This window comes from Poecile atricapillus, chromosome 36, assembly GCF_030490865.1.
Source record: "Poecile atricapillus isolate bPoeAtr1 chromosome 36, bPoeAtr1.hap1, whole genome shotgun sequence".
In the NCBI taxonomy this organism is placed as follows: domain Eukaryota; kingdom Metazoa; phylum Chordata; class Aves; order Passeriformes; family Paridae; genus Poecile; species Poecile atricapillus.
This window is the reverse complement of record NC_081284.1, coordinates 1,170,041-1,193,710: the sequence shown is the minus strand read 5'-3', so window position 1 is coordinate 1,193,710 and position 23,670 is coordinate 1,170,041. Positions and strand designations below refer to the sequence as shown.

The 23,670-nt window shown below is 51.8% G+C and overlaps 1 pseudogene; it reads left to right on the top strand.

Moving 5' to 3' along the window:
• Positions 1–4,269: 4,269 nt before the first annotated feature.
• Positions 4,270–21,507, top strand: LOC131590993 (serine/threonine-protein kinase pim-1-like; annotated as a pseudogene).
• Positions 21,508–23,670: the final 2,163 nt, after the last annotated feature.

Here is a 23,670-nt window from a genome sequence, read left to right as displayed (position 1 = left end):
TTTATGCAATTGCAGTTTTTAGAGTTTTATTAGAGAAATTATTGTGGTTCTTTGAAGGTTTAGGAAAAAAAAAAAAAAAGAGAAAAGTGTTTAAGGTGAATACTAACAGAAGTTGCCTTGCAATAATTGGTTTTAGAACCCAAGGTTAAAATATGGTGTGATTTATAGCTTTTAGGAAAACCTTCTTCCAATTAATGTTATCTACAGAAGAGATTTGTGGTTTAAAAAAAAAATAATTAGTCAAGAGAATTTTACTGTATAAAACAAAGTTAAGTTAAAGTATATATTATCCATTTGCTCGTTTTTTCCACAATTTTAATAAGGAATCCATGTTATTGTTACATTGTGTTTAAAAGGTATATATTAAACTTTTAGTTGCTTTTTTGTAGTAACAGAATAAGATTAAGTTATGTTTTCATTTAATATAGATTAAGTGTTAATAGAATTAAGGATAGTCAAGTTTTATAATGTTTAGGCTTGAATGTTTTTAAGTTAAGTTTTCTAACTTAAATATTCTTTTAAGGCTAAGTTTGTTATTTCCTTTTGTCATATGTAATTATTGTTGGGTTTAGATATTGTTTAATTTAAATTGTTTTATGTTTTCTTGGAGACACTTGTTTAAACTGCAAAGTATAGTTGTTTTCCTAGAGAGAGGAGGACGGCCACAGCTGAGACAGCTGTGATGAAACACTGATGAACACCTGCTTGTGGATAAAAGTGAATGCAGTCTGTGACACCCTTGACTTCATCAGGAGTTCTATTGGTTGTTGCAATCTCTGCAGTTTTTGTTTGTTATAGTTTTCTTATTTTACAGTGTTTCCAGAATTTTAAGAAGATGTACCATTGCTGAAGGTCAGCTGCCATAGGAGAGGCTTCAGATTAAACCAACTGCTGCATGGTTTAATTAGTCTGGTACCTAAGGCTCCTGATCATTTGCTTTGTACAAATGCATTTTAACAGTTTGCTGTGCTGTAAGCATCTCATAGCTGCTACTATTGAGAACCTTGTTTTAGAAATGAGTTAAGAGGCATCTTTCCAGTTTAAAGCCAGGCCCTGGCCAAGCCTTGACTTTACCTGGACAGAATGTTTGCCAACAGATCCAGATGTTTTCTGTCCCAAAACTGTATTTGAGTCACTTTTTGACTCAGCAATTTGACCCTATTAATATGACAGCTGGATCAATTTTGAAGTGGGCTTGGAGAGTCATTTTCCGGAGGTGATGATCCAATCCTTCACTGATTTTTGTTTCTGTTTGTTTGCTAACTATGAGATGCTAGTGCAGTGTTTTAGTAATTAATAGCAGTTTTATATTTTATATGTTATTAATAATGTTTAAGATTTAATTGATTTTTAATTAGTATAAGTTCTTATTAATTGTGCATAAGGTTTTGTGTTGTTGTTGATGTTTATAATAGAAGTACATCTCATTTTTATTTTTTTTTAAGAAAAACGGGGGAAATGGATGCCCTAAAAGCATTTAATTAGTGTAATTCATTAACTTCAAGGAGAGAAGTGTCTGTGTTTTGTTGGCAGGTTCAAAAAGGTCACCTGTCCATCTGACCAGACTGTCTGCCTCTGAACACATGAGATCCAGTGAACAGAGATGTCACCACACAGCCTTGGTACTTCAGACATGGATCAGAAGTGGACCTGTCAGGACACAGTTGTGTCTGAACACTATACAGACAGTTGCCAACAGAACTTTTATGTTGTTATTATGATGTTGTGTTTCTACCAATTTTCAGGTATCCTTTGTTTTAAGATTTTGAAGGATCTGAAGAACAACTTGAACATCAAAGCCCTCAGTCACCGATCAACTGCCAGCTGACATCACAGGAGCAGTGAACATTCCAGGACTGAATCGTGCTGGAGAAATTCTGTAGAAGAGCTAAGAAGAGACTCCATTTAACTGTATATAAAGCAAACTGTAGTTATGTGTTTACCCTTTTAGCAAATTGCTTTCACGCTTAGACTACATATATACCAGAGCACCTGTGTTAAAAGTAGTTAGATAATAGTTTAAGTGTTTAGCTTGTGTAGTAATTGTTATGTTAGTATAAAGTATAAGTATTCCCTCTTCAAAAGGTAGTGTAAGCATCTTTGAAAGTTCATTTAACGATTGAAGTTCTAGCTGTGAGTTTGCAAATATGGTGTCATTTACATGGTAAAATGCTTATGGTAATTGTGTTGTGTATAGTCGTGACCAACTGTCTGCTAACTAACATCCAAAAGTGACAGAACATATGGGTCACTCTGGCACATTGAACTGGCCAAAGGTCAATGTGTTTGAGCCTAGCCACCCCTGGAGATCCTTTTGCACCTGTCTCATAGGAGTCCCTGAATGGGATCCTCCAGCATTTAAAGCTTTAATTAGTAACGAGACTCGACTGAATCGATTGGCAATGTTGCAAGAGTGCAATCGCACTGTTGGCTTCACATTAAGACAACTTGAAGGCTGTTAGCAAGCAAAAATTACCAAAGTTCTTAATGTTACAACCCTCAGAAGAATTGGATTTGTTATGTTCCACCAATACCTCAGGTGGATGGATAATGTTTGAACCCCCGACAAAAAGTCATTCTAACAAAGTAATGCAGCACTGGGTTGCAGTCAACCCTATAGCTGATCTCGTTACTACCACTGTAAGTAAAGCCTTTATTCATGGTGCAATCTCACAGGACAATTACCAAAATGATCACCTAGTTCCATATTCCTAATCTGTGGAGATAGAGCATGGAATTAGAATTCTTGCTAATCCACATGGAAGACCCTGTTATCTTGGGAAACTCACTTTGTTCCACCCAAGCTTACATCAATTGTTGAATATAGCTAGCAAAATGAAGAACATCAAACAGTCAAAGCGAAGCCTGAATGAATTAAAGTTTAGCCACTCTAAAAAGGCTCGCTTGCTGGACTAGGAAAGAATTAAACTTAACATCCACAATGTTAAGTGAGCTTTCAGCCGATGTGAGTAGTGTGTATCATGCAGTACTATGAAATCAAGTTGCAATTGACCTTTTGCTCTTAGCACAAGGACATGGTTGTGGAGAGTTTGAAGGCATGTGCTGCTTGGATCTTGCTGATCATTCAGCTTCCATCCATGAGCAACTACAACAGCTACAGGATGGGTTGCATGCCCTGAAGGAAGATAGTGATCCCATTGGAAGTTGGTTTGCCAGCCGGGGCATCACTGGATGGTTGAGGTCTCTTGTGCTAGAAGGGGGACGGACTTTACTTATAATGTTAATTGGGATGACAGTCTAAGTTATATGTTATCTTATCCAAAGCCTGGTTTGTGCAAAAAGAGAAAGGGGGATTTGTTGCTATATTTTATATATTAGTAAAGGCCTGTATGCACAAACCAGCCTTTGAAATAAGTCGTGATATTAAGGGCTAAAGTCCTTGAAACCTTCATGCAGAAGAGAGAGTAAAGTAAAACAATATCCCTGTGTGTAAGAGAAAAAATGTAAACTGTGTGTGTTAGCCAATAGTAACTTGCTCTGCCTGCAGACCCTGTAGAACCCTATAAAAGTGTGCTAAAGATAGAAATAAACTGGCATTCACAATTACTTCTGTGAAGACTGGTGAAGAGCTGGCGGTCTCTCAACATCCTAATGCAACTTGTCCCACAGGATTAATGATGGAATACAAGATATCTTTCTACAAATACAGCTATGATTGTTTCTGATCATGATTAGACAGAAAGATTTATTTTCACCAGAGAGTAAATTAAAACAAAAGTGATTTACTCCACAGTATAGGAGATATAAGAATTTTTAGGCTATGGTGCTCTAGGAAGGAGTTTTGAAGTAAACAGGGCCTTGCTGGAGTTGTTTGAGCCCATTCCAGGCCGAGCCTCCTGCTCCAGCAGGAACTGCCTTTCCTGTGCCATGGCCAGGGCAGATCCCACTGCAGAAAAAGCCCCAGCCCTGCCCCAACCCAGGGAAGGGCTCGGGCACAAGTGCAGAGTGCCGTGCTGGGAGCTGTGCCAGGGACAGCCTGAGGCACCAAAGGCACCTTGGCAGCAGCAGCTGCTTCCAGGGCATGGCCAGAAGGCTCCCTTGGCACCCCGGCCTGGTGGCCAGCACTGCAGAGCTGCTGCTTCAGGGCTCATTTCTGGCTGGGCTCTGAAAAGCCACTTCTGCTCCAGGAGCCTGACTGGGAAGCAATTGGCCCCAGCACCCTGGGGACAAGATAATAATGAACAAATTCTTCATGCCAGCAGAGACAAGGCAGGGGCAGAGGAAAGGGGAGAGCCAGGCCCAGCGGACATGGCTGAAATGGTGATGGCTGTGAGGTCACTGCCACTGCAGCAGCCTGGCTGGCCCTCAGCAGACATTCTGGCCAGGAGGGTTGTGAGGGCACCCGGCACATCAGAGAACCCACACAACAGCAATTCCATCCTTGGAGACAGGTGGGCACTTTCACTATGTCAGGTGACACAGCTCCTGCTCTTGGAGCAATCCTGGGATGGGGCATCCACTTCTCTGGAAAAACTGTTGCAGTTTTGTGCCACTCTCATTGTAAAATATTTCCTCCTAATAAATCCAAATCCACTCTTGTTCACTATAAGATATTCACTCTTGTTCACTATAAAGATATTGATCCTTGTTCTGTCACTGCAAGATTAGGTAGAAAATAATTTTGACCAGTGTTTCCATTTTCACAGACCATGGAGAGGACCAAAAAATCTCCCAGGATGGGGTCTGGAGGCCTCATCACATACGCAGCAGGTAGAGGCTGAGGGCTCTGGGCTGTGCAGCTGCAAGGCCCTGCCAGAGGCAACTTGTGCAGCCCTTTGGCCATGGCTGCTATCCCTGGGCCTGAGGCCAGCAGGGGACAAGTGACCCTGGCAGCCCTGGGGCCTCATTGCCTCCTTGTCCCTGCTCAGCAGCCTGGCAGGGGCCGCCCCATGGTGCTGCCCTTGGCATTGCACATCCCCACATGCCAGTGCCCCGGGAAGAGCCCTGAGCAATGAGGGAGGGACAGCATCTGCCTTGCCAGGGGCTGGGGCTCAGCCCTTGGCCCTTGGCATTCCTGAAACACATCCAGCTTTGCTCAGCACCAGAGACACCTTTCCCTTGCTTGTCCCCAGCTGTCATCAGGGCCTCCAGTGTTCTGCTCTACCTGGAAACCGGGGACGCTTTCTCACTCATGTCTCTCATTTGAACTACAAGAAACTTCAGTGTTTCCATCTGACTTTGAACTCTTGAGAAGTTTTTGGAGCACACTCTGAGGGACTGAGTGTGATGCAAAGAGCCCCAAAGGCTCGAGAGGGTGATGAAAGTGCCGGTGCTGTGTCTGTGCTGCTGAGCTGGGCCGGGCTCCTGGCCCAGAGGCAGCTCCTGGCAAGGGCAGCCCTGCAGAGAGACAGCTCTGGCCAGGAGCAGCTCCTGAGCACAGCCCAGCAGGGCTGGGGCCCTGCCAGGGCAGCTCAGGGACACGAGCAGGCCCAGACAGAGCTCCCAGGGGCTCAGCACTGGCAGGGGCTGTGGGATGTGCCAGAGGGGGCTGTGTCACAGCGGCACCTCTGTGGCTGTGTCCTGGAGCCCCAGAGCAGCTGGGATGTCAGAAAGGGGCTGTGTGACAGCTCCGAGTGGGTTGTGTGAGGTCACAGATGGGGCTGTGACATCACAGAGTTTGTTGTGTGAGGTCACAGAGCAGCTACAGCATCATAGAGGGGATTCTGTGACATCAGAAATTGGGGTGTGACATCAGAGTGTGGCTGTATGACATCACAGTGTGGGCTGGGTGATATCACTTAGTAGGTTGTGACATCACAGACATTACTATGACATCAGAGGTTGAATGTATGTCATCATAGAGAGGGTTGTGACATCACAGAGCAGGTTGTGACATCACAGAGTTGCTGGATGACATCACAAAGCCACTACAGGTTGGACTGTGAAATCACTGGTTGGTTGTGAGACATCACAGAACAGGCTGTGAGGCCACATGGCAGTGATGTGACATCATACAGCGGACTGTGACATCACAGAGTAGCTGTGTGACATCACAGTGTTCCCTGTGACATCACAGAGAAGAGTGTGTGATGTCAGAGAGAAGGCTGTGACATCAGAGTGGGTTCTGCCACCTCAGAGGGGCTGTGGCATCACAGAATGGCTGTGGGACATTGCAAGGGCAGTGGGGTCTGGCACAGGGGGACAGGGACCTCCCCGGCAGCGTCCCCGTGTCCCCCAGGGCCAGAGCCTGGGCCAGGGCTCCTTCACCCTGTCACCAACAAGGGCTTGAGAGCACTTAAAAAATCCCCAGCAAGGGAGCAGCAAAAACCAGATTTAATATTAAGCACCAGCAGCACAAAGTTCCTTGGCAAGAGTCACTCTGCTCCTGACTGGACACTTCAGGCACAGCAAGGAAACAAAGCAACAACAAAACCAAACAAAATCCAGGCAACTAAACCAGAAATGAACCCGGAACTGTCCATGTGTTTGTGTGTGTGTGTGTGTGTGTGTGTGTGTGTGTGTGTGTGTGTGTGTGTGACAAGAGGACAGTGAGGGCAAAGATAAAAGGAATACAGCCTAAAAGCTTTCCAGAGCTCAAACTTAACAGGACTTGACTTATACCTCAGCCTTAACTGATGGCAAAATGTCACAATTCAGCAAAAGAGCTGTATTTACTATATTTAACCTAACTTATAACCTATGACTTTTTGATTTAACAGAGGGATAACCCTTAACAATATTCAACTTACCCTATGTCGTGGGTTGATTATGATGTTAAATTGTATCCCCATTCGTCCACCTAACCCAGACACAAGTTTTGTATTCTTAAAATTTCATCTAAGAGTAAAAGTGAGTGGAAAAAGAAGCAGCGAGTCTGTTATCAGAGGCTGTAGTTGCTCCCCCCGCATCCGGAGTTTTGACTACAGCACAGACAGACAACAAGACACAGATCACCTTGGCTTTCCAACTAGCCGGAGCAGAGAGGTCTTCCTGGACTGTTTTCTTTCCCTTTTTTCTGAAACAAATTGAACCTGCTCTGGACTGGGGACTCAGGGGAGCACCGAGAGCTTGCACCCGTGGACTACCGGGAGCCCAGCCTGGGCAGCGGCATCTTCCAGCGCCAGAGGGACTGATAACAGAGCAAACACCCACAGGAAAGAGACCCTCTGAAGTTTATCATCTCTTCTGAATGGTGAGAGGTTTTGTAATTCGATATCACTCATTTTTGTGCTGGGTAGTGCTGTACCTGTGAAATAAACAGGTTTTTTCCACTTCTCTCAGAGAAATCTCTTCCCCAACCGGTTGGGGGGTGGGAGAAAAGGGCCACGTGGGTTTGCTTCCCGGGGGGAGCCCCACTGGAGGTCTTCTGCCAAATTTGCCCTAAACCAGGACAGCCTATAACTTCTATTAAACTTAACTTAGCAAAGAACAACACTAGGCAGCATTGAACTTAGTTTATACCTGGTGACTTACCCTCACTCACAGGCCTGACTGACTCAGATCTCCAAGGCACCCCAGCCCCTCCGAGAGCAGCATTTCTGCCACATTTGCCAGGGCACAGCGCTGGTGTGTGCACACAGACACAAAGAGGCAGTGCAAGGCAGCTGTGAGAAATTGCCCTGCAGGGCAGGGAAATGCTCCCTGCGGATGCTTTGGCATCTCCCCAGCGGGCGAAGGGCTGAGCCTGGAGGAGTGCGGGGATGGGCCCAGGCTCCGTCGTTGTTCGGGGATGCCCCGAGTGCAGCAAACGGGAGAGTTCCCGGCTCGCAGAGGCCCCACTCCGAGGGAGGTGGCTGGCCCAGGAGAGCTGCAAGGGGCTCCTTTTGGAGCGCTGTTTGTAGGGCCCCAAGAGAGGGGCTTCAGGCACAGCAATGTTTCATCCTGGCCGCACTTGGCATCAACAGCTTTCTTTGCAAGGCTGAGAACAGGGATGTTGTGGCACGGAGGGAACAGAAACAGTTCCCAGGGCTGCTCCTGAAGCAAGCAGGAGCTGGTTGGCAGCAGCAGTGCCTGGGAGCAGACAGTGTTTCTGATGAGCTGCACAGGAGCTGAGCCCAGGGGCTGTTGGCCAAGGCCCAGGCCCAAGGAGCATTTCTCAGCTGGCAGGGCGGCCTGAGAAGGGGAGGGGGGAATGCACCAGCACAGGGCCCCATGGAACCAAGGGACATCTGTGACACTGTGGGGCACCATGAAATAAACAAAGCATTGTGACACTGTGGGACCTCATGGAACAGTGAGACCATTGTGGTCCCCACAGAACCAAGAGGACCATTGGGATACTGTGGGGCCTCATGAAACCAAGAGGCCTTTGTGACACTGCAGGTCTTCTTATAATCAGTGCTCCACTACGACACTGCTGGATCCCATGGAATCACAGCACCATTATGACACTGCAGGGCCCCACTGAAGGAAGGGTCCATGGTGACTCTATGGGGCCCCATAAAATCAAGGGAACACAGAACAGGTCTGGCTGCTTTGGCCTCCCAGGGGCCACCTGACTGGTCCAACTGACCTTGACATGTTGAGGGTCTCTTCTCATCTGCTACTGAAACACTGGGGAAGGCACTGTGAGTTCCTTCCTGTGGGAAAGAACTGTCCTGCTTCTCCAGGCATCCATGGCCAAAATTTGGATTCCACCTCCAACATTCCCTTGATCCAAAGACTGCTCCCAGACAAATTCTGCCATTACTGAAAAGTCGGGCTGGCCTTGGCCTCCTGATGTCCAGCTCTCACCTGCTTTCCAAACCCTGAGCCTCTGTGCTTTCCTTCCTATGGAAAAGAATTGTCCATCTCAGCCAGGTGCCCATGACAAAAACTGGAATTCCACCTCCAACGTTGCCTGTTGTGAGAGACTGGAGAAGATTGTTGGCTGGAAACATTTTGTGTTTCAAAGGGGAGGAAGGGGCAGGTCCAGCCTTGTCCAGCCCTGTAACCCCAGCACTGCACTGCCCTGGAACCCCAATCCCCCCAGAGCCTCTATCCCAGCCCAGCACTGTCTGCCAGTCCCTGGCACACCAAAGGCAATGCTCCACACTCACCTCTGGAACCCTCAGCCCAGCTCCTGAGTGACCAAATGATCGGAAATCCCACGTGGGGAATGGGCCCAGGAAGACCAAGGGGTATTTAAGGCTGACCACAAGGCAAGCACACATCTTGACACTACCTCCTCTTGGGATTTCTCTCTGAACACTGCTGGAATCCAGGAGTTGGTAGATGTGTGTGTGCTTCTCTGTATCTTCTTTGTCTTTCTCTCTTTTTGTGTCTTCTTTTTCTATTTCTGTCCTCTTGCAAATTTGGATTAACTTAAAATTGAATGGGTTTATAATTTGTGAGGTTGAATGGGCCAAGTTAATGCTTTGAGAAATGTTTTTTGTTGATTGAATGTCATATTAAACCATTTGTCAAACTTTCTCAGATTTACCAATAAAGACTGTTTTCTGGTTTTGACCTCTTGAAGATCTCTTACCAGTATTTCTCCAGTGCATCCAACTCAGAGGACACATACAATTATAATTCCTTTTAAAGGTCTCCTTGAGAGAGTTGTTTGGGGGATGGGGCTCAGGCCTTGTCTGTCCTGCTTGGCACAGCCCAGGCAGGGCTTTCACAGCTCCATTCCACACTCCATTTCCCACCTGGAGCCGCTGGTGCCTCTGAGTTCTGCTTCCCCAGCCCCAGGGACGCTCTCCTTGTCTGCCCATTCCCCCAGGGTCTCTGGGCAGGGATGGCCTCAGTGGGGGCTGCTGACATCCTCAGCAACTAGGAGGCTGCTACTGCTGCTGCCTTTTACTTCTCCAGAGGCTTGTTCAGCCTTCAGCTCTTCAGATCAGGAATTCAGTGCCCCAAGGCTCACTAATATTCAGAACACCTTAACAAGCCAAACCTCTGGGAACAACTTGATTCAAGTTTCCAAATCTGATGGGGATTGCCATGGCACCCAAACCCAGCAGTGGGGTCAGTGCAGTGTCCATGGCAACAGCCCCTTGCAATGGCCCAGGGCAGGTTGGGATGATAATCCACCCTCACAGCTGGCCCAGGGCAGCTCTGCAGTGCCCTTCCCCACAGCCTGTCTGCACAGAAACACTTCCAGGGCTCTCTGCATTTCCCTTCCCTCACTCTTGGCTCACTCACACACCTCCCAACAACCCACTTGGTGCTTTCAGCTGCAAGGAGTTCAAAGCTTTTCTGTCCTTCAGCAGCTGCTCTAATTCTGCCTTCAGACAACTCTGGCTTTGTGTTTCTTGTAGAACTTCCTGTGTGTCTGAAACATTCCTTGCATGGTTCTGCCTTGGGGAAGAGGAAGCTCCTTGGTGGCACCTTGGGCTTGGCACACGCTTGAGGAGGGTGTCTGTTTTCCATGGGGAAACTCAGGAGTTTTAGATTGCTAAAATCAAAAAAGAAAAACCTCTCTTTGCCTGAGTGCAGCCAGTTGTGTGAGCAAAGCAGGTCCCAGGGGAGTGAGGAGAGACAGGATGGGACTGGGAAATGTGGAGCAAGGTTGTCCACACTGGGTCAGACCTCAAGACACAGCTTCTTTGACCTGGCCAGACCTTCTTAGGAGAGACCCTGGATCAATATCCATCACTGAATGCTGCAATCACCACTGCTCCAAGGAGAAGAGTAATAAAAGATGCCCCTTAAAAAAGGAATACATATTTCCTAGAAGCTCATTGAACTATTTTTCCATAATGATTGTAGGAAAGTTTCCTAAGAACTGCACCAGAGCAGAGGGAAATCAAGACAGAGCCATGGTTTGTTAGGACTTGCTTGATCCTAATGGGCCCCATGGTGCATTTGGAGCTGAGCCCTTGAACCTCAGGGCTTGAGAGGAGATTGCACAAACCTTTCCAGGAGTCCGAGTCCGAAAAAACTCCCAGTGTCTCGTTTCATTAATGGGTGCCACTGAAGTCCATCCCAAACACAGGCTCCTCATGGATTCCTTGGAGGACAGAACTGGAGGCCAGGATTGCATAAAAACCTCTCAGAGAGATTCAGTGTGGAAAGGAAAATCCCAAGTCCCTGAAAAAACCCTGGGTATCTCAAAGTCTTGATGACCCCTCTGAGTGTCAATGCAAAGCTCCCAAGGGACTCATTAAAGCAGATAATTGGGGCCATGATTGCACAAACTTCTCAGAGATTCAGTGTGTGAAGCAGAATGGAAAGTGCCTTAAGAACCTGAAGTACCTTGAAGCATTAATGAGCCCCACTGAGTGTTGTTACTGACAAAGCCTCTCAAGGGACTAATTACAGCACATAATTACCGATCATGATTGCACAAACCTCTCAGAGACTCCAAGGCAAAAGCAAAAGCCAAAGTGCTTTGAAAAAGCTGCAGTCCCTGGGAGCATGAAGGAGCCCCCAGGGCCATTCCTGAGCAAGGCTCCCCAGGGACTCCTTCCAGCAGATCCCTGAGGCCACTGGCATGTGGGCTAGGGGGGATGCTGAGGGCAGGCCAAGGGGGTGACAGTGGCCAGCCTTGCTGGGGCTGTGCCAGGAGGCCCCAGGGCCTCAGGACAAGGTGTCTCCTCACAGCCCTTGCTGGCACAGAGGCTGCTGTGGCCCAGGGCACCAAGACTTGGCTTCTCTTTGTCCCCACCTGTCATCAGTGCCTCCAGTTCTCTGCCCTGCCTGGAGCCTGGGGACACTTTCTCAGTCACATCCCTCAGTGGGACCCATTAAAAGGAAAAGAAACTTTGGAGTTGGATTCCGACTTGGAGTTCTTGAGAAGTTTCTTCCCCTCCCTCTCAGGGACTGATGTTCAGGGCCTCAGCACAAAGCCCCAAGAGGGTCATTAAAGTCCTGCTGCTGTGCCTGTGCTGCTGAGCTGGGCCAGGCTCCTGGCACAGAGGATGATCCTGAAAACTAGGAAAAGCTTCAAAAGCACATTTCTCTTGCTCAGCAGCTCTTCTCCCAGCCCAGCAGGGCTGGGGAACTTCCTGCAGCCACCCCGGGCACAGCCCAGAGGCACAGAGAGCTTCAATCAGTCAGGGCAGGGAAGGTGCTGAGAAGTGCCTGGGGCACAATCCCTCCCAGCCCTTGACACAGGAAGCCTCTGGCTGCAGAACAATGCAGCTGCAGCTCCTGGAGCCATCTCCTAAAGCTGGAACATGCCAGTGCCTACAGACCCTGTGAGTACAACTCTGAGTATTTGTGGTGTAGGGGAGGTGAATGCTCATGAAGCTCTGACATGCTGAGGGCTTCTGATCAGTCATAGAATATTTCCAAGACAAGGATTTTGATAAAAATGAGGACATTTCCTAAGACTTTGTATTCAGTTTCCTACCATCGGAGAAAGGCAGGGAGGAGGGGGACAAATAATAAAGGTATTATGAATCTTGACAAGTGCCTGAGACATCCAAACTGTTACTTTTAGTGATCAATAGGCTCATGGGAGGTTCCTAATGTGCATTGAGCCACTCTGCCCATGGACAGCACCAGCATCACCTTTGCTGGACCCATCAGGCTTAATCTGAGCTGTCCTTTCTCCAAGCTGCAAACAGAACCTGCCCCCAGCCAGAGCCCTGCAAACAGGCAGGGTTCTGTCAGGCCAAGGAGAGTGCACAGAGATTTGGGATCTGTGGGTGCTGGCAGGGAGAGATCAGCCACAGGGGAACACCTGCAGGAGGAAAATCTCCAAGAAGCAGAGAGAAGATGAGGGAAGGAAAGTAAACAAAAGCTCAGAAATCCTGTGGCAGAGAGAGTTTAGAGATGTCCATAGGAGCCCCTGCAGTGCAGTCCCTCCCTCTGAACAAGGCTTCTCCCTTCTGTCCCCCCAGCACAGCTTCTGCCCTCAGGGCCGGGCTCCCAGGTGTGAAGCCCCTTCTGTGCAGGCAGAGCTCCAGCTCCTCCATGTCCTTCCTAAACTGGGGGCCCAGAGCTCGACACAGCACTCGAGATAAAGCTCAACCAGTACCAAGCATAGCGGGGGAATCCCTGGCCTGGTCCTGCTGGCCACACTGCTCCTGATCCAGGCCAGGAGCCATTGGCCTCCTTGGCCACCTGGGCACACTGATGGCTCATGCCCAGCCTGCTGTCCATCAGTGCCCCAGGTCTCTTTCTGCCTGCCTGCTGTCCAGCCACTCTGTCCCCAGCCTGGAGCACTGCAGGGGTTGTTGTGGCCAAAGTGCAGGACCCAGCACTTGAACTTGTTAAACCTCACCTTGTTGGGTTTGGCCCCTGGATCCAGCCTGTCCAGGTCCTTGTGCAGAGCCCTCCTACCCTGCAGCACATCAACACTCCCAGCCAACTTGGTGTCACCACGGTTCCATGGGGCCCTAGAGTGTCACAATGGTCTCCATGATTCCATGAGGCCTCCCAGGGTCACAACGTTCCTTTGGTTCCATGGGACCCCTTGGTGTCACAAAGTCCTTTGGTTCCATGGAGCCCTAGAGTGTCTCCATGATTCCATCAGGCTTCCCATCCATCCATCTTTGGATTATACTGGGAGTGACTGGACTCATACTGGGAGTATCTGAGAGTGACTGACAACATACCTTGCACATCATCCCATACTGGGGGTAACTGGGAGCAACTGGGGGCACGCTGGGGGAAATGGCATCATACTGGGACTGACTGGGTTGATCTAGCCAGAGGCAACTGGGACCATCCTGGGAGTGCTGGCATGTGACAAGGATCATCCTGGAGCTTATTGGGCTCATATTGGTGTTGAAAGGGAGCAACTGGGATCTCTGAACACCACAGGTTCCTTTCCCACTCACTGAAGAAGGAGCTTCGCAGTATCCATGTGTGAGGTGACCTTCACCTGAACCAGACGCTGTTAGGAGAAAAAGCTGCCTGTGCTGGAAACTCCCACACAACAAGTCAATGCCAAGAGAGAGCATTTTCCTTTCACAACTTCCCTCCTGGAGCCACAGTCCTTTTGGATCACACAGCAGGCAGGAGAACAGCACAAAATACTTGGCTGTGTCCAGTTTTTGGCTGGACCAGCAAATGGAGGGAGTACCAGGGTCCACTGCCACAGACTCTCCTCTTAGGGAACAGAACCCCCCCAGGCTCCATTCCAAATGCTGTGCACACCCTGCTGGCTAGAAACAAACCCTTTTTTTAAGAAGTTGTTGGCAGGAACTCTCCCAAACAAATGGCATCTAAATGGCAATTTTCTTTCAAAATCACCTCCATTCCAAAGGTAGAATGGAAAGCCCACAGCAATCCCAAAGGCACATATGGTGCACCTGGGGAAATCCTCAACTTAGGGGCCGAGTGGGTTACAAAATACCCATAAGAAGCCCCAGTGTCCAGAGTGCAAAGTGCAGTAACCACTTGCTGGATCATTTTGGCTGTGCTGCACATGTCTGCAGACTGTCTGTCCCCCTGCCAGGACAGAAGGACACCCGTCAGGGGCTGGGCTGGCTGCTGAGAATGCCTCAGGCAGGAGGATCCTCAGGCAATGAGCAGGCACCCAGAGCCGCTCTGACACTGAGGCCTCTGTGCCCCACAGCAATGGGAACACCACAAGGACACGGCAACGTTCCTGTGACATCACAGCAGCAGCTCCCCCAAAAACCACCTGGAAGGTTCTCCTGGGTCACCAAGGAGCACAAAGGATCCTCAGAGGGCACAACCTATTGCCCTCCAAAGGATCCAAGAGGAACTCAGAAAATGCAGCAAATGAGGACACCCCACAACCCAGCCTGAACACTCAGGAGGAACAAAGATGTGACCAAAGAAAAGGAAACACAACTTTTGTTCACTGATGCTTCTGACTAAAACCAGCAAGGCTGTTCCCTCTGAGATCTTTGTTCTAGTTCTAAAAACAAACAAGGTTCTCTGCTGTAAATGTACAGAAAGAAGGAACTTGGGGAAAAGAAGGCTGAGAGTGCCAAAGCCTTGTGTGACTTCTTGGACGTCCTGGGGCTGAGAGTGTCCAAGGCAATGGACTCACATGTGGGGTCCCTGCCCTCCTGACTGACAGCTGCCATCTCTCCTTCAGCCCCACACGTGTCCCAACCAACCTCCTGTCAAGGGCCTCCATCCACACATTCCATCACCAGCCAGAGATGCTCATCAACGAGGTCACCCAGCATCCCTGAGGCCACAGCAGGGAGTGCTCCTGGCATCTGGTAGAGCACTGTGGCTTTCCTGGGATCCTTCTGGTGTCTGTGGCTGAGAGGAGTGGGGTGGATGGAACCAGGATGGGTCACAGATCAGCAGCCCCACTGCAAGCAGTGCTTTCTCCTGCTGTGTGGGGACCATGTGGTGACTGATATTGGGACTGCTCTGGCTTTGGCTCCTGCAGAGCACACAGTGGGTCAGACACTGGGCTGAGGGAAGGGGTGCCATGGAAACCCAGCACAGGCATTTCTCTTTGGGGAGGGGGTTCTGCAGGGAGAAAGGAGAAGAAAAGACTTTCCTGTCTCCTGAGATTCCCCCTGTTCCTTCTGCAGCCATATCACAATCCATCAGTACCAGGGTTGACAGGATCACTTCCATGCCATAGAACACAAGGCACTCAAAACTGAACCCTGCCAGAGCCCAGCCCTGCCTGCCCATTTGGAGCGTGTGGGGGAATGGAATTTCAGCATGAGTTGACCCTCAGTGATACTTTGCCACTTGTGGGTTTCTCACAGCCTTAGAAGGGGTTTGAGATCTCTGTCCCCAACACCTGCTCACCCTTCAAGTGCACACACGTGCCTGGGGGCAATTCAGGTTTCCTGGAGTGGTGGCTGCTTCCCTTTGAAACAGGAGCTGTTGCCTTTTCTGGTATGCTTAACTCCCTTCTACCTATTAGAAAGTGGGTGAGTAAAGGAAATGACCCTGAAGGAAAGGGACCAGAACCTTGGGAAAAAAATGAAAGAAGTCAGAATTATAAATGAAATCTCTTTCATTTATTTGTATATTGCTAATCTGTTACTAGAGACAAGAGCATATTACTGAGCAGGGTGCTTGGATTTGGGGCTTTATTTCTTGTTATTGTATTTCTTAATATTTAATAGTATACCTATTCATTTTTAGACTTTTAAATCTTCGACATTAATAAGAATGGCAGGATGTCACTCACTGGGAAAATTCCTTTGCTCTTCCCACCAGGATTAAACTGTACACTTGACTCCCAGTTGCCAGTGCATTCTAAAGATGGAAAATCCTGTTAATGCTGGGTTTGGTGTGGTGTGGAGATGGGGAAGGGTCTCATCCCCTCCCAGAGCTGCCCCAAGCCCGCTCTGCTGCCACGTCTGCACTCACAGCCCCTCACGGCTGCCCTGCCCTGGGGACATGGTGGGACCCCCTCCTGCCAGGGCTGAGGCTCCTCATGGCCCCTCACAGCCCCTCACAGCTCCATGGAACTTCTCATGGCCCTGTAGAACCTCTCATAGCCCCTCACAGCCCTTCATTTCCCCTCACAGCCCCTCACAGCCCCAGGCGCGGGGCTCCTCCCAAAGGAGAAGGGGTCGGGCCCTGCTTGTTCTCCTTTTATTTCCGTCCCTTCACAGCGCCGAGTAAAGAAAGGCTGAATGGAGCCTTTCCCCAGCGTTTCCCTCGGGGTTCATTGCGGGCTGAAGCTCTGTGCTGGCGCTGGCCCGAGCACCACCATCCCTGCAGCCCCCAAGGCCTTTGCTGTCCCCCCGTGTCCATTCCCTGTCCCCGAGTCCCGCCCGGCTCTGGCAGCAGCAGCAGCCGCAGCGCAGCGGGCGCCGGCCCGGCCCGGCCGGGGCTCCCGGCCAGGAGCAGCAGCAGCGCCGGCCCTTCCCACCTGCTCCTGCCTCGGCTTCCCAGGGCTTTTTCCAGGGCAATTCTGGACTACAGCAACAATCCCCCACAAACAGCCCTCAGGCTTCCTCAGGGCCCGCCTCTGCTGCCCTGAGCCAGCCCTCAGAGGAAGAAAGGATCGGGTTCCAGCGCTGTTTTCAGCTCTGTTTTACTCACCCTGAGGTGACAGCAGGAGGCTCTTGGTGCCTTGGCCTTGGACATTGTAGATCTCGGCTGCTCTTGCCCCTCTTCTGCTTGCCACCTGAATTTTAGCAGTACAACTGCAATTGCCTCTTTCAATCAGTGCTGCCCAGAGTCCTCTTGTGATGGGGAACTCAGGATTTTTGTTTCAGGCATCATGATCAGTAGAGATCAGAATGCTCCCAAGGCCCTGAGCACTAAGTCGAGGGGAATGAAAGCCACACAGCGGACATTTGCAGTGCTCAAACACAGCCCTGTTGCTGCTGCTGCTGAAATAGAATCAACTGACAGAGGCCATCACACAAATTGCCTCTGCAGTGGCAAATAAAATGAAAAAATACACCAGGAGAAAGGAAAACCAGAACTTGTCGCTTCATTGCTTCTTCTCCTGAGCAACAGCAGAAAGTGGAGATGCCCAGAGGTATTTCCAGCTGCTGCTGATCCCAGCTGGAGCCCAGCCTGCTGCCCAGTCCCAGTGGGAACCTGAGCCCAGCCCGGGCAGCTCCCGCAGTGTCGGGAGCTCAGCGCACGCGGGGCAGGCCCAGAGCCCCGGGCACGGCCGCCCATTGCGGGGCAGCGGCACAGACGGAATGTCCTGCGGCCCAAACCTCCTGCTCCTCACACACAGCTCCCATCGTCCTCCCCCTCCTCCTCTCCTGGCATGGCACAAATTCCAGCTCGGAGGAGGCTTCCCAAGAGAGCCCTCAGGCTCCTGTTTCAGCCTGAGTGTCCCTGCAGAGGAACAGGGCAGCTTTCAGGCACTTCCACAAGCTCCAGGTTCTCATTTCCTGGGGATTCTGCCATGCAAATAGCCTTGCTAAAAAGGACAAAAGCAAAGGGAATGAATTGGGAATTATTAGGAAAAAATGACCCTTCTTAACAGACAAACTTCACCAAGTCATTCCCTGCATTTGTCCTTTTCACATTCTTTCTCTCATCTACTGAGAGGTCCAACTTACCATGTTCTGGTTCTTATCATCCACTGATGGTGCTCTTGATTTCTCCCAGTGCAAGAGATGTAGAATCATCTCAACTGAACACAGAAACAAACTCCCTCTGTCATCCCATTTTCATGTTCCAGATCACTTTCAAGATGTCCATGGCGCTATTGGAATGATGAGCTCTCCACTGCTGGCTGCAGGCTCTGGAGATTCTTTCTCCACATTCAACCAGGCTTGTATTCCCTAACAATTCCTGGCAGCTCATCATGTTTCCTTAGGGTAGAAGAGTAACAATGAAAACCGTACCAATGGCACAACTCCCCAGTCCACAAAGAAAAGCAAGAACAAGTTGTCAAGTTCTTCAAATATTTGTCCTGCTTTGCTGCAAGAGTTGTGCTGCACACACAGTGTGGGAAGCCAAGAGAAGCTGCAGCTGGGGGCACATCTTGTGATAGGAGCTGCACGTCGTTCTCCAGGACAGGTTTTTGGAAAGAACAGACAGGACTGTGGAGAAGATTTTGGGAAAATTGAAACAGCTTTTTTAAGAAATGAAAATAAAACCAAAAGAAACGACCAGCATGTTTTTCTCTATTTATTTTTATGTTTCCCTTTTCCATCTTGCACTAGCTCTCCATCCCATTCATTCCAAATGGATCTCACCTCTAAGATCTGAGACTTGACAAGTTTTAGACACTGTAAAATACCATGAGCTACACCCAGTTTGCCTTCCCCTGTTCTTCTTGGAAAGCAATGCTGGAGACACAAGTGCAGTGCTTGGGTCAGGTACAAATTCTGCATTCAGGGAATGTGCTCAGACAGTGTTTGATGCTCAGCAGGGACAAGGCACAGCAGCAGCCAAGGGCATTGCTGTGCCCCTTTGCAGGAATCAAGACTCTGGCTCTTGGCTCAACACGGCAAAGTTCCCGTGTTTGGCCAGGCTCAGGGGCTGCCCGGGGAGCGCGGGGCTCGGGGCAGGGCCGAGCGGGCAACGGACAAACGGCCCCGGGGACAAACGGCCCCGGTGCTTCAGTTGCAGCAGCAGCAGCAGCAGCGGCAGCAGCGGAAGAAGAGAAAGCAGCGAAAGAAGTCACGTTTCCGACCCTCCCTATCTTCTCTTCTCCCTCTCCCGCTGTTCCACCCTCTCTCCCTCGGTCCCTCACCCACTCCCGATCTCCCTTTCTCTGTGTTCCCCTCTTCTCCCAGTTCCCCTCTCCCCTTGCCCGCCCGGGACATGCCCCCAGCCCGCCCCTGGCCCCGGCCCCGGCCCCGGCCGCGGCGCCGGCGCCGGCCCCGGGCGTCCCGCCTCTCTCTCGCCTTAGCCCGGCTCCGGCCGAGCTGGCGCTGGCGCTTCTGGGCGGGCCTCAGTGCCTGGGGCTGGGGCGGTATCACCGCCCTTTGGCTCCGCCTGCTCCGAGCCCTGCCCCGGCCCTGGCCCTGGCCCCGGCCCTGGCCCCGGCTCCTCCCGGGGCCCGCGGAGAACACAGGCGGTGCAGCCGTTGCCGCCGCCTCCGCTGCGGCTTCCCCGGCCCGAGCTCCGCCGCTCGGCAGCGCGGCCGCTGGCCCCGAGCCGCCGCTGTCGCGTTGCAAGGAGCGGACGCCTGCGGATGCTCGGCCCGGGGAGGTCGGGGAGCGCTCGGGGGCCGTTCCTGGCCCCGGGCCGAGCGCTGACGGCCGAGTCTCGCCCCCAGGGAATGCGCACAAGGGCCCGAAGGAGCGGTACCGAGTGGGTTCGTTGCTGGGGCGCGGCGGATTCGGCAGCGTCTTCGCAGCCACGAGGCTCTCGGACGGTGCCCCGGTGAGCAGCGGGGCCGCCGGCGGGCGGAGAAGGAGGAGGAGAAGGGGGCGGAGGAGAAGGCGGGGCCGCTGCGGGCGGGCATCGAGCTCAACCTTCTGCTGCCCCTTGCTCGCAGGTGGCCATCAAAAAGGTGCCGCGGGATCGCATCCGGCGCTGGGGCGAGCTGGTGAGTGAGCGGGGCCAGCGGCAGAAGCCGGGGCGTGCCGGGCGGGGATGAGCCGGGGCCCGGCAGGGTAGGAGCCGCCGGGAGCCCTGCGGGGAGAGCGGGCGTGGGGCCAGCGGGTCGTGCAGAGCATCCCGGGCTGGTTGAGGGGTCACAGAGCCCTGGCACAGGCTCAGCCCCACTGACGGCACCGTGCTTCTCCCCCAGCCCGACGGTACACGTGCGCCCCTGGAGATTGTGCTGATGGACAGGGTGTCCTCTGGGTGTGCTGCAGTGATTCAGCTCCTGGAGTGGCTTGAGCTGCCCGACAGCTTCTTGTTGGTGCTGGAGCGTCCGCAGCGGTGCCAGGACCTCTCGCATTTGCTGGCAGAGCGGAGGTTCCTGCCGGAGGAGGAGGCGCGGGGGCTGTTTTGCCAGGTGCTGGAGGCCGTGCAGCACTGCACCAGCTGCGGGGTCCTGCACAGGGACATCAAGCCCGAAAACATCCTGCTGGACCTGGCCACGGGGCAAGTGAAACTGATTGACTTTGGCTGTGGCACCTTCCTCCAAGACACAGCCTACACCCGATTTGCAGGTGAGCCCTTGCAGGGGATGCTCCTGGGCATCTCTTGGCCCAGCGTGGGTGTGGCACCGGGGCTACCCCCTGTTGCTGCAGGGATGGGATTAATACTTGAGCCAAGTTGATTTGGGTAGGGGTGTGAGAGGGGCCAGCTCCCAGCCCTGCTGACAGCCTTCAGCACCCACTGTGCCCTGGGCTGGGGCTGGGGCAGGCAGCCTGACAAAAACCCCCATGGGGGTAGCAGAGATGGGAGTGTCTGACCCCGTTTGGCGTGCCAGCGAGGAAGGGCTTGAACTCCTCTGCTCCCCAAATTTGCCCTGGCTTATTAACAATTTTTTGGAGGCCATGCAGGCAGGGAGGAGAGTGGGTTTTCTCTACCACTGGGTGGATTTTCCATTTGTGGGTCATGGGTGGGCCTCCCCAGTGCTTCTGCTGCCCTCTTCCAGCAGCAGTGGCTTCATTTGCAAGCCCAGGTTTGTACACAAGTGCAAGGTGCTGGTGAGAGGGCAGCAGGTCACCCCATGTGCCTCTGGGGCAGCCCCCACATGCCCAGGGATGCTGGGGTGAGTCTCTGGGAGCAGCAGCATCCCCCTGATGAGCTCTGTCTGTGTTCCACAGGAACCCTGTCCTACAGCCCACCAGAGTGGTTCTACCAGCGGTGCTACCACGGCCAGGCAGCAACCATCTGGTCCCTGGGGCTCCTGCTGTACCAGCTGGTGACAGGGAAGCACCCATTCAGGAAGGGCCAGCAGATCGTCTGGGGGCAGATCATCTTCCCACGACGGCTCTCCCAAGGTGGATCCTCATCTCTGGGCACGGGGGGAACACCAGTGTTGGGAGACAGCAGTGGGCTCATGATCATCCCCCTCTGGCAACTGCTGAGGAGGTGGCACATGTCCTGCTCTCCTGCAAACAGGGAATCCATGGGGAAGTTTAGGCCCAGCTCTGGGCACACCCAGCATGGCCTGGGCACAGGAACGGGGGTCAACTTCTCCAAGTGACCGGTGATTCCTGGTTTCTCTCTTTAGAGTGCCAAGATGTAATTAAGAGATGTTTGTCCATGCAACCCTTGGACAGGCCATCCTTAGAAGATCTCTGCCAAGATCCTTGGATTCAGGGTGTTCATCTGCCCTAGAAGATGGGAGAGATCCATGTGCACAGTTGGATCCAGGGGCCTGGCAGGTAACAACTCCACCCATCTCTTGGCAATCAGTGGCAGAGCAAAGCAGACTGTTTTTGTCCTGCCTGTAGCTCTGAGCAGGGGTCATTAGAAGGGAACATGCAGCTCTTGGGCTGGAGCTGAGCTGGAGACCTGGTGTGGCAAGCACTGGTGGCCACCATCCCCCCTGGTTTTGCTTGTCTGGTTCACTGATGGCTGGGGCCCTGGGCAGAGCACTGACAGCCTGGTCTGGCCCCTAGGGAAGGAGAAGGAGCCCCTGGAGAAGCTGTACCAGGTGGGGCTGCTGCGGGAGACACCAAGGACAACCGCAAGGATGACAATGTCTTCATCCACGTGGCCAGCTGAAGATGATCAACTTTGATTCTGGCACCTTCTTCAAAGACTTGCTCCACGCCCAATTTGCAGGTGAGTCCACAGCCAGGGGATGCTCCCAGATCTGGGTATGGCACAGCCTGGCTGGCTCCCCCCTTGGCTGAGGTTGATGCAACCAATTCTTCAGTCGGCTGCCAGTCTGCTTTGTGTCTCTGGGCAGCTGCTGAGGGGCTGGATCTGCCGTGGCTGGCTGCAGGCTGGGCACATGTCCTGCCCTCCTGCTCTGCTCCCAAAGGCAGCAGTGATGGGCAGCTTTGGGCCCAGCTCTGAGCACGGCCAGCATGGCCTGGGCACTGTGGGTGGCTGGGACAAGGGGACAGGAACCTTGAGCTGATGGGCGGTTTCTGGTTTCTCTCCTTGCAGCCGGGCTCTGCGGATGCTGAGGCTGCTCTGGGCTCTGCCAGGGCTCTGCTGGGCTCAGCCCCAGGCACAGCTGGGCTCGCTCTGCCCTCACATTGCTCTGACAGCTTTGCATCAGAGGAGCCTGTTCCCAGCACACCGCCTGAGCTTTCTGCTTTTGCAGGTGAGTGAGACTCTCGTGCAGGCCAAGAGATTGCAGTTAGGGACACACATCCAATTGGCAAGAAGCCAAACTCTCCCCAGTCCCAGCTGAATGCCTGGATCTGCACAGGATGTTTTCTGTGTCCCACTCTTCCTTTCTTTTTGGCTGGAATTGTGCAATTGCACTTTCTTCCTCCTTTAGAATGCCACTGCTGTGTTCCTGAGGCAGTGCAGTCTGGAGCTGATGGATGAAGAATTGCCCTTCTGCAGTTCCAAACCAGAGCAAAAAGCTGTAAGTGGGACTTTGCATCTTTAAGAAACCTTGAAGGTTTGAAAGGGAATGTGCAGTTCATTCACAGGGTGAGAAGGAAGGGCATCTTGTAGAGAATTTGGGGTTTGACAGAGTTTAGATTCCCAGTGCTGCTTGGAGCTGGCAAGGCGCAAAGCATTTTCGTATTCCTTCACACCAATTTCACCACAATTTAAAATAACAATAATGGAATCAAACCCCAAAAGCTTTTTAAGAATGGTTACTGAGGCCAGTAAGATGCATCATGCCAACAGCACATTTACAAAGTAAATAACTGAGTTTTATGTTTCAAAAGACCAATTACCACTTAATTCAAAGTTATAGAAGATTTTTCACTGCACACTTGGGTTCTGTTTTTATCTTTCATATTTTACAGTAGTTTTTTTTTCTATTTCCTCTCTTTTCTTCTTTAAAACAGAAAACATGGAGTAAAAAAGGCATGTCCTTTGCTCCTGGTTCCCCTGTGGAGCAGCTCCCTTCCCGCTGGCTGAGCTGCTCAGGCAGAGCCCGGCAGCTCCCCGCCCTGCAGGGCTGAGGCTTTTCCCCGTTGCTGGGCACAGACTGATGGAGCAGCAGTGCTGAACACGGGCACACGCAGAGGGACCAGAGCAGCTGCCTTTGTCCACCTGAAGCTCCAAGGCCAAAGTCTGAGCAGGCAGGGCTGGAAGAGACTCGCAGGCTCCCTGTTGGCTCTGCTGCCCCACTTGTGCCCGGCCCAGCTCTGTGTGAGGCAGAGGGAGAACAAGGGGCAGCTCCCTCCCAGCCCCAGCCCAGGGACCCCTCCAGCCCCGGGCCTTGGGGCACTGTCAGCACCTGCTGCTCCAGCCACGGCTTCTGCTGGCACTGCCAGCAACAACCAAACTGGGGCTGGTCCCGAGGGAGCAGCAGCAGTGCCTGGATCTGATCCCTCAGTCTGGGGCAGGGCTGGACAAATGATTGCAGCATCAGCACCAGGACCAGCAGCAACAGCACCAGCAGCACCGGAG